The sequence below is a fragment of the Rhinatrema bivittatum genome, unplaced genomic scaffold (genome assembly GCF_901001135.1).
Source record: "Rhinatrema bivittatum unplaced genomic scaffold, aRhiBiv1.1, whole genome shotgun sequence".
Lineage (NCBI taxonomy): Eukaryota > Metazoa > Chordata > Amphibia > Gymnophiona > Rhinatrematidae > Rhinatrema > Rhinatrema bivittatum.
Genome location: NW_021820311.1, coordinates 20,354 through 36,677, shown reverse-complemented (window position 1 = coordinate 36,677; position 16,324 = coordinate 20,354). Strand labels below are relative to the sequence as shown.

Below are 16,324 nucleotides of genomic sequence, written 5' to 3'. Positions count from 1 at the left end.
TCAAACAGAACAGTATCTCCTGAATCGTCTCATTCAAAAAAATCAAATATTCCCAGATATTTGCCCTCTGGAGCTCAAATGCAACAGGGTGAGGGTGAATCAACCCCTAATGTTAGAAACATTCTAGTCTAGTATCCCCATCTGGAAACTTCTCGACTGCCACAGTTTGATTCTTGAGACTTGTGCGTGCAGCTTCTGTTGTCTAAGGAACAGACGATCGCCAAGGTGAAGGGCGATCTATTGACAGTTTTGTACACTATATTATTAAAAGGAGTTAGCTTAACTGGAAAAAAACCAAAAAGAACAGTCCAAAGACTTGGAAACTCAATAGTTTTAATGATGCTTGTAAACATGAGGCATAATTTCCACACACCTAAATAGCACTGTGTTTTGTAGCATATGGACTGGTGGCCCACAGTTTGTCCAGTCCAAGGGGTTTAATATGGATTTTGCAGATGAGTTTCCCATAAAGCCTGGATACATCACTGCGCAGGTTCTATACTGGGAAAGTCTATGAAATCATGGCACTCAGAAAGCAATGAGTAGACAGGAATATAACAGAGTAATACAGGGGCGGGTCTCAGGAGATGGCCTGTGAAAGCTTGAAAGATTTGCTTTAGATACCACACACAAGAGTCCTGATTCTTCTAGGAGGCCATCTAAAGATCCAGAGGAGTACCCTGGTGGGCGTGTGTAGGGGTGAAGGGAGCCGACTCTGGCTGCAGAAACTTTGTTCAGATGAAATCCCAATATAGGGCTGCATGGATCCGCTCAATTCACAATCCCTAGAGCAAATCCACACCTCATCTCTTTATGGCTGCCCCTGTCTTCCTCACCGGCAGATTCCATTCATCAAAATGCTACTTAAAGTCTAGGGGTATAATTTGAACTTTGAAGCTATGTCTCCTTCCCCTCCCCTGCAAAGTGAGGGGGTTGACCAATCTGAATAAGGAGGTTGTCCAAAGCAGATTTCCTTTTGTCCATTTCTGAGTTCTTCATGGGTTGTGATACATTTTATTGGACCAATTCTCAATCATACAAGGATGAGCTTTCAAGACCTCACAGGTCCAGAAGTGGGCAGATTTGCCACTTCCAAGTAAATTCTATGGAGGAGACAGATGCTGGAGATAAAGCTTTGAATTGGCCCCAAACAACGTAACTGAGCTTCTTTAAACCACCTACCATTGCTGTACATTGTTAGTAGGCATCAGGGACAGGCTGAAGCAGTCCTGGTTTTGTGCCCATGGCATGCACTGGCCCAGCTAATCCCTGATCTCTGCTAACCCTTCCATTAGAAAGCTTGCATTTTGAGTCCTTATTGTGTTTATAGACCAAGCAGTTCAGGAAGTATCATCTCTTCCATAAATGCGCTGGGATTTTGAGAAAGAAAGATTGCTACAGGGAGACCTGTGTGGTTGCCCTCTGTAGCTTGCAGGACTGGCTTTTGGGGAACGCTGAATGATGTCACTGACTGAGGCCACTCTGTAGTTTCTGATCTGGCCCTGGTAATTCAAACCCACATTCTTGCAGTTTCCCTGGAAATAACTTTCATTCTGCAGTAACATGGGAGGCAGGAGGCTGAGCTGATGTCATCAGAAAGCGACGACCTGACCATGTGATCATGCCATCTCTTCTGCTCTGTACCCCCTCTTTGCTATAACTTTCACCCACCCATAAGATCTCATAATGGAAAAAAAAAGCATTTATATTTTCTTGCACTTCACCAAGCATTTCAGTTTTTTTTCTTCTGAAATCCTAATTGAATACTGTCAACCCAAAATAACATGCGTACATTTAAAAGCAGGACCTTCAAAGCTCTCTTGCAGTCTTTCAGTGTTTACAAAAACATCGTATGAAAACAACACAGCCCTACTAGAACGAGAAGTCACCATTTTTATTGAATCCAAAATTGTTAGCATTAAATGAGAGGTGAACACCACAAAAAATACGGTGGACTGATGCGCAGGAAACACACCAGAAGGGAAACCAACAAAGAAGTTGTGTGCCGCGATAACTCTTATGGAGGCTAGTTAGTGAAGGTAGTAAGTAAAACACGTTTTTTAACAGGGTGAGTATCACTCAACGTACAACATCAACATCTGAAATGGATTTAATTGAGAATAACTTTTTACAGTTCTAGAGGTGTATAAAACAGTCGCCTAGGTAGAAGTTGACGGACAGAACTGTAAAAAAGTTATTCTCAATTACATCCATTTCAAATGTAGATGTTGTATGTTGAATGTTGTATGTTTCTCCTTGTTAAAAATATTATTTTACTTACTATCGTCACTAACTACTAGCCTCCATAAGAGTTATCGCGGCACACACTGTTTTTTGTTGATTAAATGAGAGGTGACCTGATTTCTTAATTTCGCCACGCACTCGACGCCTTTCCTAGGAACACCTCAATGCTGCTTTCTTCTGCTATGATGATTCTGTGATGGCTCCTTATGCCTTATCTTTGACACTGTTGGCTCCCCTGCCACCCAGTGCCACTTCTATAATGACACTGGGTGTCAATAGAGGGCAGAGAGGGGGCAGAAACATTCATGCCATGCTGTGGGGAGGGACAAGGAAGGTCTGCACCTGCCCACTTCAGAAGAGGGCATTGCACCCCAGAGCTGGGGAAAAGTAGGCTCTGGTCACTCTGGGCAGGAGTCACGGTGTTTCCAAGTCTTGATGTCACCAAATAGCAGAAGGAGCAGTGGCAAGTGGGCTGCAATTACAGAAGGTATCTTAGGCCTTGCAAAGCCCGAAGGAGGAGTGCCCAGTTCTGAAGGTGTCCCACCTTTAAATCCTGCCATTTCTATTAGTGGAGAGAATCTCCTGACACTTAATAATGTGCACGTCTAGATCCTGACCCTTCTCCACTCACACTGCACAGATTTGCAAAACTGCCTCCTATCATCTTTGTAACACCGCCCATGTCTTCAGCTGAGATCCCCACCTCTCTGACTACTGCAACCCTTTACGGTCCCCTCCAGTCCCAATATTCTAGAGTTCAGTATAGCCGCCCATCTTCTTCCTCACGCTAAACAGTAGAATCAGTTTCTCCTTCTTCTAGAAAATGCCAGTGGCTTCCCATCTCTTTTAGGGTTCAGAAAAGTGCTGTCTTGGGTCTTCAGAATCCTGCCAAGTGACTTCCCTGGTGCAGAACGTCCCTGACTTCATCATCAGCTTCATCTCCCCATCCCTCATGACTCCAATACCTAACCACGCCACTTTTGATGGGACAGCTTTCTTCTCCTTCTCTACCCCTAAAATCTACAACTTCCTCTCCCCCTTGCCCATGAGTAGGCACGCTCCATTTTCAAACTCCAATTGCTCCTTCGACTTGGATCCTTTTCCATCACTCCAATGGAAACCTCTGCACCATCCTTGCCAGCATTGTAAACACACAGCGAAACGGAAACATTTCTCAGCAACCTCTCTAAGGAACAGTAAATGCATGTCGAGCCCTCTGGAGCTGCTGTGGCCACACCAGGGTACTCACAACAGAGCAGGCTGGCAAAATGCCACACTCAGTGGATGCCTGCAGGTAAATAATTTCACTAGTTCATCCCTTGATTTCAACATCATGCTCTTTTCCTCCTTCCAATCATTTACCTTGATGTTTTGATGGTCTCTCTGCAAGATGGGAAAGGAAAGTTACTGTGCAGGAATCGCGTGCATTTGTTTTTGCGTACTAGGTGCGTTGGTGAGTTTGCTGAAACATGAAGCACCACATTGGGCGTGGACAAAGACCAGAGCATGGACAGCTTACAGCAAAGGCACTTCCAGTCCTCAAGGGCTGCAAACCGATCAGGTGTGCAGGATACCACCAATGAGATATGCATGAGAAAGATCTGCATACAGCTGAGGCAGTGTGCAAGCAAATCTATCTCCTGCATATTCATTAAGGAGATCTTGAAAACCTGACCCGTTTGCATTCTTGGAGGACTGGACGTGTCAACTCCTTAACTAAGGTCATCAAATGGCTCCATTTTTCCAAGACAGGCTGATCCAGGTCTGGTTCTGCATTCCCCCTTACTGCATGCATGGACATATATTTGATTTATATTCCACTTTTCAGGCGCTTCAAAATGGATTACATTCAGGTACTGCAGGTATATGCTTACTGCAGGGGTGGGCATTTCCGGTCCTCGAGGGCCACAAACCAGTCGGGTTTTCAGGCTATCCCTAATGAATAGGCATGAGAGAGATTTGCATGCAGTCTGCCTCAGTTCATGCCTATTCATTAGGGATAGCCTGAAAATCCGACTGGTTTGCAGCCCTGGAGGAACAGAATTGCCCTCCCCTGTACTACTGGATGCACTGGGTGAAAGCTGGACTGGACTGACTCGCCCTACAGCCAATGGGTGACCCTCGTTAAAAACAAGAGCAAGATTTGTATAGTAATTATAGATCTGTTCCGCCTTCCCCCTACACACACAAGATCTGCAAGCTTTTCGGACTATTCTGTGACTTCCCCATAGCTCTGCTCTGCTCTGCTCACTTGTGAACTGTTTTTCAGGCACTGTCCTGTGCAGTGGAAACATAGTAGAGAGGAAATGCATAGCCCAGGGTGTGTTTGTTTCAGTTAATAGCATAAAAGAGACGTTCTAAACACCTGGGAAAAGTGATCGAGATCTAAGGCATTTGTCACTGAATGGAGTGCAGCCCGACGGAGCTCCTAGTCTCTGCCATCCCTAAAGAGTAGGCAGCATCCTCCATAACTCTAACATGGGTGCACGAAGACGATGTGCTGTCCCCCCAGTCAACGATCTGATCACAAGGCAGAACAGGTCCGGGACTTTCTTGGCCCACTTTCACAGTACAATAACCTGGGTCACAAGCCGGTATTTTTAAGCAGCAGACTGAGTGGAGCGGAGCTGGAAGTCACAGAAGAGCTGTGCACTTTTTCAGAAAGGGTTTCCTGTACCCTCTCTACACTGGCAGCTGGAAGGCGGCCACAAAACATAAAATGCTGCCTTCAATGGGAGACGGTGGTGGCAGAAGAAGGTCCTCTCGGCAGGAGGATACAGCAAGACGACGTTAAAAAGGAGAGGAGAGCATGGATACTTGGCTGGGATATGACAGTGTTGGCAATTTGTCAAAGGTGCGGTGAAAGCAGGCTCATCACAGACCATCCTTCTTGCGAAAGCACTCGCCAAGGTTCCTTTCAACCTTAGTCTCAAGTTCGTTTCACGTGAGAAAACAAAAATTGCAAAAACCCCCCCTCAAAACGCCCCTAAACCTCGTTAAGGATATAAATAGAATCTCAACATACAGGCGGCTTCCTTACCAGGTAAAGAAAGGGAAAAAAAAAACACAGTCAAATGTATGTACTGTCTCTTTAAAACATAGCACATGCCCCTCCCCCCAGAAAAGCCTGTCATTTGGGTGCTGGAATGTAGTGGGGTTAGGAAGCCTTGCACAGAGCTTGGTTTTTCCCTTTATTTTCTTTCCAGTATACTGAAGGGGGGGACGCCACCTCTTAGCTTCCAGACGTGAGCGAGAGAGGATGGCGGCTGGGGGCAGGGGGACAGGCCAGAACTTTTCTGTTTTCTTTTTTTTCTTTCGAACGAAGTCCTTTTTCTTTGACTGGAGCTATAACGTCACCGCGGCCCTCAGGACCTGAAGGAGGGAGGGTGCGGCTGCCAGCAGGGCCAGCAGGGTGCAGAGCGGGGACCTCAGGGGAGCCGTGGAGGAGTTGTCTGCTGAGATGTGACCCTTGGCCGACCTCCCTAGTTTGGTGTCTTTCTGCAGGAGAAGAAAAGATGGTTTATGAGTGACTCGCTCGCGGGAGTGAGGACTAAGCATTTAATAAGGGGCAGGAACAGCGATAGGGCCCGACAGGAAGTGCTTGACTTTACTGTCACTGCTATCACCACTTAACGTGCTGACAGCGCTCCTGGACGTAGCCAGCGCTGTAGAAACAACATGCAAGAGACATCCCCCTGCTCCATAGCGCTTACAGTCTTATCAAGACAAACATGCAGATCAACAGACAGCTCTTAACATCAGTTAACGAGGCTGAGGGCAAACCAACAGGCTTAAAACATATAAGCGGCCTGGAAAAGGTGGGGTTTTAAATGGACTTTAAAGAAGCTGAGAGAGGGAGCCTGATGCACCTGCTCCAAGGCCCGGCCACTCTTCCCATCAAGAAGGGTGCGGGGGTCTGGCATGAGATGAGGCTCGTAGGCTGGATGCTGTTACAGGGGTAGGGCAGCAGTAGCACATGGATGTCACCACTCACAGGACCCCCCCCACCTCCCAGAAGAAGCCAAGCACCAAGAAACAGCGAATCATCCTGGCTGGGAAAAAGAAAAGCTTAAAAAAAAACCAAAAAAGGAATCAGTGGAGGGGCCAGGAGGGAGCCAGCTGGCACTCTCTGCACCACCCTTCAGCTTAAACCTGTTTCCCAGCCTCCCCATCAAGGATCCTCTGGGCCTGGCGCAGGCGTCGGTCAGTCCTGTTACCTGCTCCAGGCCCTTCCTGCTCCTTCTCTGGAGGAGAATTTCTTTACCGTACTGCTGAGATTATTTCATTTCAGATTCAGTGTGACCTATGGATCTGCATGTTACCACTGAAGTCTATGAATGTCTCTTGCCATCTCCCTTCTGCTTCCTCTCCAACCGCACAGACATATATAAGTCTTTAAATTATATCTCACACTACAAGTTCATCTCGTTACGCTGAGGGCCTGATGTACTAAAGGATTTATCTTCTAGGGGCTGATTTATCAAGGGCTTTTCTCAGGGATACAGAATGGGAGAAGAACCTAAGGGCCTCATTTTAAAAAGCATTTACACACGTGTAAATGCCCTTTACCCGTGTAAGTGAGCATAAGTGCATAAGTGCACGTAAATAACTTTGGAAAATGTTACATTTACACGAGGGGCATGGGATAAACACTATGGATCCCTAAAGGCTAGAGGATAGGAATAAATAAAAAAGCTTAACCGGCACGGAGCGGCAGTTACTACCCTTAACAGAAACATGGGGGGTAACCTGCACGGAGCGGCAGTTACTACCCTTAACAGAAACATGGGGTAACCTACACGGAGCGGCAGTTACTGCCCTTAACAGAAACATGGGGGTAACCTGCATGGAGCGGCAGTTACTACCCTTAACAGAAACATGGGGGTAACCTGCATAGAGAGGCAGTTTCTACCCTTAACAGAAACATGAAGGTAACCTGCACAGAGCAGCAGTTACTACCCTTAACAGAAACATGGGGGTAACCTGCACAGAGAGGCAGTTACTGCCCTTAACAGAAACATGAAGGTAACCTGCACGGAGCGGCAGTTACTACCCTTAACAGAAACATGGGGGTAACCTGCACAGAGAGGCAGTTTCTACCCTTAACAGAAACATGAAGGTAACCTGCACGGAGCGGCAGTTACTACCCTTAACAGAAACATGGGGGTAACCTGCACAGAGAGGCAGTTTCTACCCTTAACAGAAACATGAAGGTAACCTGCACGGAGCAGCAGTTACTAGGGATGTGAATCGTGTCCTCGATCGTCTTAACGATCGATTTCGGCTGGGAGGGGGAGGGAATCGTATTGTTGCCGTTTGGGGGGGTAAAATATCGTGAAAAATCGTGAAAAATCGTTAAAAAATCGAAAAAATCGAAAAATCGAAAAACCGGCACATTAAAACCCCCTAAAACCCACCCCCGACCCTTTAAATTAAATCCTCCACCCAAATAACTTAAATAACCTGCGGGTCCAGCGGCGGTCCGGAACGGCAGCGGTCCGGAACGGGCTCCTGCTCCTGCATCTTGTCGTCTTCGGCCGGCGCCATTTTCCAAAATGGCGCCGAAAAATGGCGGCGGCCATAGACGAAAAAGATTGGACGGCAGGAGGTCCTTCCGGACCCCCGCTGGACTTTTGGCAAGTCTCGTGGGGGTCAGGAGGCCCCCCACAAGCTGGCCAAAAGTTCCTGGAGGTCCAGCGGGGGTCAGGGAGCGATTTCCCGCCGCGAATCGTTTTCGTACGGAAAATGGCGCCGGCAGGAGATCGACTGCAGGAGGTCGTTCAGCGAGGCGCCGGAACCCTCGCTGAACGACCTCCTGCAGTCGATCTCCTGCCGGCGCCATTTTCCGTACGAAAACGATTCGCGGCGGGAAATCGCTCCCTGACCCCCGCTGGACCTCCAGGAACTTTTGGCCAGCTTGTGGGGGGCCTCCTGACCCCCACGAGACTTGCCAAAAGTCCAGCGGGGGTCCGGAAGGACCTCCTGCCGTCCAATCTTTTTCGTCTATGGCCGCCGCCATTTTTCGGCGCCATTTTGGAAAATGGCGCCGGCCGAAGACGACAAGATGCAGGAGCAGGAGCCCGTTCCGGACCGCTGCCGTTCCGGACCGCCGCTGGACCCGCAGGTTATTTAAGTTATTTGGGGGGGGTTCGGGAGGGTGGGGGATTTAATTTAAAGGGTCGGGGGTGGGTTTTAGGGGGTTTTAGTGTGCCGGCTCACGATTCTAACGATTTATAACGATAAATCGTTAGAATCTGTATTGTATTGTGTTCCATAACGGTTTAAGACGATATTAAAATTATCGGACGATAATTTTAATCGTCCTAAAACGATTCACATCCCTAGCAGTTACTACCCTTAACAGAAACATGGGGGTAACCTGCACAGAGCGGCAGTTACTACCCTTAACAGAAACATGGGGGTAACCTGCACAGAGCAGCAGTTACTACCCTTAACAGACACATGGGGGTAACCTGCACAGAGAGGCAGTTACTGCCCTTAACAGAAACATGGGGGTAACCTGCACAGAGAGGCAGTTTCTACCCTTAACAGAAACATGAAGGTAACCTGCACGGAGCGGCAGTTACTACCCTTAACAGAAACATGGGGGTAACATGCACGGAGCAGCAGTTACTAACCTTAACAGAAACATGGGGATAACCTGCACGGAGCGGCAGTTAGTACCCTTAATAGAAACATGGGGGTAACCTGCGTGGAGCGGCAGTTACTACCCTTAACAGAAACATGGGGGTAACCTGCGCGGAGCAGCAGTTACTACTTTAACAGTAACATGGGGGTAACCTGCATGGATCGGCAGTTACTACCCTTAACAGTAACATGGGGGTAACCTGGACGGAGCGGTAGTTACTATCCTTAAGAGAAACATCGGGGTAACCTGCACAGAGTGGTAGTTACTACCCTTAACAGAAACATGGGGGTAACCTGCACAGAGCGGCAGTTACTATGCTTAACAGTAACATGGGGGTAACCTGCACAGAGCGGTAGTTACTGTTCTTAACAGAAATGTGGAGGTAATCTGCATGGAGCGGCAGTTACTACCCTTAACAGAAACCTGGGGGTAACCTGCACAGAGCGGCAGTTACTATGCTTAACAGTAACATGGGGGTAACCTGCACAGAGCGGTAGTTATTACCCTTAACAGAAACATGGGGGTAACCTGCATGGAGCGGCAGTTACTGTTCTTAACAGAAATGTGGAGGTAATCTGCATGGAGCGGCAGTTACTACCCTTAACAGAAACCTGGGGGTAACCTGCACAGAGCGGCAGTTACTATGCTTAACAGTAACATGGGGGTAACCTGCACAGAGCGGTAGTTACTATGCTTAACAGTAACATGGGGGTAACCTGCACAGAGCGGCAGTTACTACTTTGGGAAGCTTGCTGGGCAGACTAGAAGGACCATTTTGGTCTTTTTCTGCTGTCATTACTATCTTACTATCTTACTTGGAAAATTCACCTGTTAGTGAGTCAGGTCTTTAGTATCGATGGCCCTGTGTGACTTTAGCACCATAACCCTATTATCTTTTTTTTGCAAGATCTGGAACATCCTTCCCAGTAAGGGCCAGGGTTTTTATTTTTTTTTTTCAGTCTCCCAATTTAAAAACTGTGAGTCCCACAGTGCTCCTGCCCAGCCACTGGGCAGCCTCTTTGGCCAAGGCCATGACATAACACACCACAGGCGCCTTGCATTCTGCTCTCAGGATAGCAGGCCAGTCCTTACCTCGGGAAGACAGAGCTCTGTGTCCACTGAGTTATTTGACTTCAGCTTCTGTTGCTGTGGAGAGTTAAGGAAAACAAAAGCTGGTCAGTCCGTGTGCCCGGCGTGAGTTGGTTCTATCACTTTCCTAACATTGGTTGTTGCCAGTTTTGCTTGATCCAGGTAACTGGTTGGACTTACGTAAATGCATACCTAAACTGTATGAGGAAACCTTTGCAGTCCCTAAAGCTCTCTTTAAGCATAAAAGGTATCTTCCCAGCTCAAATGGCTTTCTTTTTAATTAGATTTATCTTGACTGCATTTAATGTTAAGTACGTCTGCTTTCCTCTCTCCCAGCACCAGATGTGAGCCCTCCGACATCCATGGATGTCACCTATGCTTTAGATCTTTGTAGTGTACAGAGAGAGAGAGAGAGAGAGAGAGAGATGGGTTGATGTGTTTCCTGTCTTGAGTTTTTCTTTTGTTGCTTTGATCGTTGGTGCTAACTTGGAGCTTGCTTATCAATCAGGGGATCAGACAGCTCATCAATGCAATCTGGAGACAGATGAAACATTCTTCACATTTTTTTTTTTTATACTTCTTTTATCATCAGGAATTGTTTCCAGACATTGAAAAGTTTGCTAAAATCAAATTGGTTCCATTCTCTTTACAGCAACAGGCAAAAATACTTTAGAATGTATAAGAGGAAGAAAATGGATTTAAAAATCAGATCCCAAAAAGAAGATGTGGAATTGTCTGCCACCCCCCAAACGTAAAATGGAGCTAACCCCCCAGCACCTCTCGTGAAGTAACAGAAGCTCCTCAGAAGGCCTCAGCCTCCATTCTACTAATGTGTAGATTATTTTTGCCTATTTTCCAAAAGGAAAAGAAGGCTTGTGAGATCACGAGTGTGTGCGTGCACATGCACGTGTGTAAGCGTGTCCGAGCGAGTGTCTCCCCTAATTATTTTGTTTGGTGTCCCATCCATTCCAAAATTTTCAGGACATGTCAGGTGGGACATGAGGATCGACGGGACAATTTTTTCAGAACCTCGCATGTGCGTAGACGTGGAAGCATGCACTACCCGCAGAGAAAGCTCTTTGGTTCTGGATGCAACCCCTGGATCGGCCAGAGAGATTGATCCAGCAAACTGTGTTAGTTTCCCTGATAATTTCATCCAGCATCTTTGGGTTTCTAGCTCACTTGGAATAGGGGATGGGATGCCATCAGCTTTCATTCACAATGAGCCAGGGACCAAATGACATATGTCATTTGGTCCCTCGTTTATAACTTGGATACTGAAGTTATATGAACATCCTTTTGCCCGCGTTAAAGCTAATGGGAGCTATGGTGACTCATTTGAGATACTAAGGGGTACTCGACAGGGGTGCCCGCTCTCCCCCCTTCTGTTCGCTTTATTTTTAGAACCCTTTACTACGACCATTAGAGGAGCCCTTAACATCCTTGGGATACAAAAGGGATCTAATCATTATAAGATCTCACTTTTTGCTGACGACGTGATGTTTACCCTTACTCAGCCAGAAACTTCCCTTCAGGGGGTCATGACGGAATTGCTAAGATTCACTGCTGTCTCCGGTATGAAAGTGAATTATGATAAGTCCGAGATTCTCAATCTCACTGTGCCTGTGGAAGTGGTTAAGCTACTTCGTAGGCAATTTCCCTTTAAGTGGGCTACTTCTTCTTTGAAGTATTTGGGAGTTCGTTTGGGCCCATTGGTTGGTCAATTGTATGCCCTCAATTATGAGCCTCTTATTAAAGCTGTGCAAAAGGACTTGGCGACCTGGCAATCTCAAACCCATTCGTGGCTGGGACGCATTGCCATAGTTAAAATGAATATTCTTCCCCGTTTTTTATATTTTTTTACTACCATCCCTATCTGCTTACCTTCTTTTATACTCAGGAAATGGCAGCAAATTGTCTGTAGTTTTATATGGCGCAGGCGCCCTCCAAGGGTGGCCCGGACCACCTTATATTTGCCAAAGTCTCAGGGTGGCTTGCAGGTGCCTAATTTGATGTGCTACTATTCTGCTGCACAACTACGGGCTCTGGTGGCTTTACATCGGCTGTCTGATATCCCTCAGTGGGTCCACTTGGAGCAAAATTTAATAGGGAATTTACCCTTATCAGCCCTGCCTTGGCAGCCACAATCGACCTGGAGTTTGGCTTCTTATTTGCCCTTTGCTTTACGGACTACTCTCCGGGTTTGGCACCAGTGGAGGTCTAAGCTGGTGGGGACGGCGCACTATACCACTATGACGCATCTTTTCACTAACACCGTATATCCATTGTCAGAAAGATCCAAGTCCGCAACTCACTGGATGCAATTAGGCATAACCAGACTAACTAATATTCAGCAGCAGGGATCCTTAATGTCCACTGACCAACTTTGTAACACATACGCACTGCCTGGCATTGACTTCTTGCATTATGCTAAATTATATCATTTCATCCATCGGGGTCTCCGAGGTGGTACTTTAAAATTGACCAGCACTCTCTTTGAGACATATTGCAAGCATGCCTCCCATCTTAAGGGTGTTATTTCTAAAACATATGCTTTGCTCAATGGGACGCTGCCGGAGCCTCTGCGGCATCGTACGCAGTGGGAAACTGATTTTAATTATCATCTTGACAAACAGGAATGGGACGGTGTATACTCCCTAGCACATAAATGTTCTATTTCGGCGGGACTACAAGAAAATTGTTATAAATTAATTTACCGGTGGCATTACACACCGGTGCAATTACACAGGTTTCGGCCTGAGTTCTCTGAATTCTGTTGGCGGGGATGTGGCCAAGTTGGCACTTATTATCACATTTGGTGGGAGTGTCCGAAGGTGGTTATAGTCTGGCAGGAGGTGCTGTCTTGGCTATCAGGGGTTTTATTGGCTCAGGTGGAAGCTAAACCTTGGCATGTGTTATTGGGCTTACCAATACCTGGACATAACACGGCCACACACAAGTTCATCTTACAGGTTTTTATTGCCACTAGAACGGAAATAGCATTACATTGGAAAGACAAAGCCACTCCGAGCTTAGCGAAGATTCAAAGTAGGCTTCATACATATTATCAACTAGGGAGACTCACAGCGGTGCATCAGGATCGCGTGGGTGTGTTTGGTAAAATTTGGGGACCTTACACCGCTTGGTTGGATGAGCAAGCTCTTCTACATGCCTGAATGCATATGTTTACTGATCTGCTATAACATGTTTGGTAGCCTTTGCCAATTTTCTATATCTCTCTTTAGTTACGCTCTTTTATTTTATATATGTTGTCGACCATGCCTGCGTGTGCCGTGCCTTTCTTGACAATCTACTTACCTCTTTTCATGTATACCCAGTTGTATAGGGGGTGGGGGGCGGGTGGAGGGTTTGGGGATTGTTTCTAAATTGGTTAATCATCTTTTGCTGTACTTTGGCCCATTAGGGCTTACTTGATGTATAACTTATGCTCCGTATTGATTGTTCATTATATTGTTGGTGTTATTTTTGCCATGATTGCCAATAAAAAACTGTTTATATATAAAAAAAAAAAACAATGAGCCAGGGACATTTGCCGTATTTTGCACCTCCTCCCTGTCATCGCAGTGACAGTGGTGGAGTGGGGGCCATGCACCAGGGCTCCTTCTGGAAACCTGCAATCACAGACCCTAAATGCAGCCACTAGGTGTCAGTATTGTGCAATGGCCATGACTCCCTCCTCTGCAGCTATCCCAGCCCCAACTGAACTGGGGAGCAGGAGACCCACTACCATTTATCATTTCTAAAGTGCTACGCGATGTCCGCAGCACCAGAATCGAACCCCCAGTTTCCCCGCACAGCAGTGCAGGCACTTTTAAAAGTCAAACCTAGGTGTTTTTCTCTCCTGATCTCCACATGGCCTTTTACCTGGGTAGAGGGGAAATTTTCAAACAGGCCAATTTGCCTGAGTAAACTGCTATACGTCCAGGGAAACGGCTTTGAAAACTGCCCCCGGAAGCTGCATTATGAGCCACTGTGCGCCAGAACTCTACCTGTACTGTATCAAGGGCTACAGCATCAGAAATTGTCCAACCACAGCACATCCAAGCTGTTCCATGGTGCACTTATAGATGTCGTCTCTGACATGTTTCATGAAATGGCATGAAGCCTTTGCTATTGGTCAGAGGTGTGTGAGGCAATAAATACTGTACTGAGACAAAGCCAAACTAGACCCCGAGACAGAGTGGGTGCCAAGGAAACCATTCTGGGGCAGTAAGGCATGGGTGATGAGTCTAAACTGTGGTTCAATGGAGTTGGAGAGAGACATGCAATCAGTTTAATATTCACTACCATTAGCCGAAATGTCCCTTGGGCAGCCCTGTCAGTTCCACACACATGATGAGGATGACTGCAATGCACGGGCCTCCTAATGTGAAACGAATGGCAGACAGAAATGAACGTGCCAGCCTGACTTCCTCTGCTCCTCCCAAGAGGCCCCCTTATTCATTCTCCACTGTTCTGACTAATGTATGTCCTAAATGTATGCTTACTTATCCTGAGCTATGGCTTGAAGAAGGAAGGCACAGAACTTATTCATCCATGACTACCCCATACACAGAGTTAAAAAGACAACAGAAAGCAATTTAGGACAAAATATAGTTTTTAATAGCGTCTGTCTGTCTGTGTGTCCATGGTGGGCTGATCGGTCACTTGTGAGCATTCTTCCTTCAAGTCAATGAATCTGTTCAAGACATAAAAATAAGCCCACCTAGGAAGGACACTCAGCACGTCCATCACAGGATATTGTGATTGCTGGGATATCGGTGCTAACGGAGGTTCTCCTTTTCTGCTACTTTCAAAGCTGGTTGTCCCTTGTGGGGAGAGATTGCCTGCATGTCCTGGTACACGCACTGCCCTGTGCTTCACCATGCATCTTAGATGCTTTGCATTACACAATATGCTGCACTTTTATCTAGATAAAGTGGTCAGGAAACATTTTAATTGGCAAAACAGTTTTGAATGATAAGGGTTTCATGCTTGATTAATTTGTTTTCTAATTGGTGAAATGTATTTCCTTCTTTCCCCACTGTGAGAGGATGGAGTTATAAGTGGGATAGATATGAGCAGTTTGTCTAGGAGTGGCTTACTGGAATGGGGGCTACTACCTGGTGATTACTACCCTTACTCAATAAGCCTTCGCACGGTTAATGCAACTCCAACATTGCTCTCTGCTTCAACGGCAAGGGGAAATGTGGAAAAGAGGATTTGCATTCAGATAACAACCAATAAGGACGGAACTTCACAATCTGGGTAAACAAATAAGGGTGGGGGTAGGTTGCTTATATTGTGGCCGTTACTACCCTAAACCAATTAAGTCTGATACATCACTTTGAATGCATATACAGCGTTGCTCCTTCTTCAACGGCAGGGAGAAATATGGAAAAAAGGATTTGCATTCAGACAACAACCAACAAGGATTGAACTTCACAATCTGGGTAAACAAATAAGCATGGGGGTAGTTTGCTTTTTACGGTGGTTACTACCCTAAATCAATTAAGTCTGATACATCACTTTGAATGTATATACAGCATTGCTCTCTGCTTAAACGGCAGGGAGAAATGTGGAAAAGAGGATTTGCATTCAGATAACAACCAATAAGGACGGAACTTCACAATCTGGGTAAACAAATAAGGGTGGGGGTAGGTTGCTTTTTACGGTGGTTACTACCCTAAACCAATTAAGTCTGATACATCACTTTGAATGTATATACAGCATTGCTCTCTGCTTAAACGGCAGGGATAAATGTGGAAAAAAAGGATTTGCATTCAGACAACATCCAACAATCTGGGTAAACAAACATCGGGGTAACTTGCTTGATGCAGCGGTTACTACCCTTAACCATTAAGCCTTATGCTCACCTTTGATGCAACTCCAACATTACTCTCTGCATCAATGACAGGGGGTGGCAGGAAATTTGAATCAAACAGTTACCAACAAGGGCCCTGAACTTGGTGGTTGGTGAAACAGATAAGTATAGGAAAATAAATGTGGGAGCTTGCAGGGCAGACTGGATGGGCCGACTGGTCTTTTTCTGCCGTCATTTATGTGTTTCTATGTTTCTATGGTAATGAGGGTTCGGCTATTGGTAGTATCACTATGGCAGCTGCTCCTTTAACTCAGCAAGAGTCCCTGGTTTAGATCCAGAAGTGTGTAGCCTCAAATCCTGGGATTCTCAGTTAGATAAACAGGCTGGAGCACAGCAAATGTCACACATTTGCATATGGTGGCAGTGATGGGATCTGGAGCCCAATCAGGGTTGGATGAGGGTACTTAGGAAAAAGCTGTTTCTTTTTTGCCCTAGAGGGAAGTAATAAGGGATGGATA

General features: G+C 46.3%; 1 long non-coding RNA gene across 1 annotated transcript; it reads right to left on the bottom strand.

The window, feature by feature from the left end:
• Positions 1–1,873: 1,873 nt before the first annotated feature.
• On the bottom strand, positions 1,874–10,070 carry LOC115081413. Its single transcript, XR_003853795.1, has 2 exons — positions 9,986–10,070; positions 1,874–5,742 (listed from the first exon to the last, which is right to left on the bottom strand). It is a non-coding gene; the product is annotated as an uncharacterized LOC115081413 (long non-coding RNA).
• Between the last annotated feature and the right edge of the window lie 6,254 nt (positions 10,071–16,324).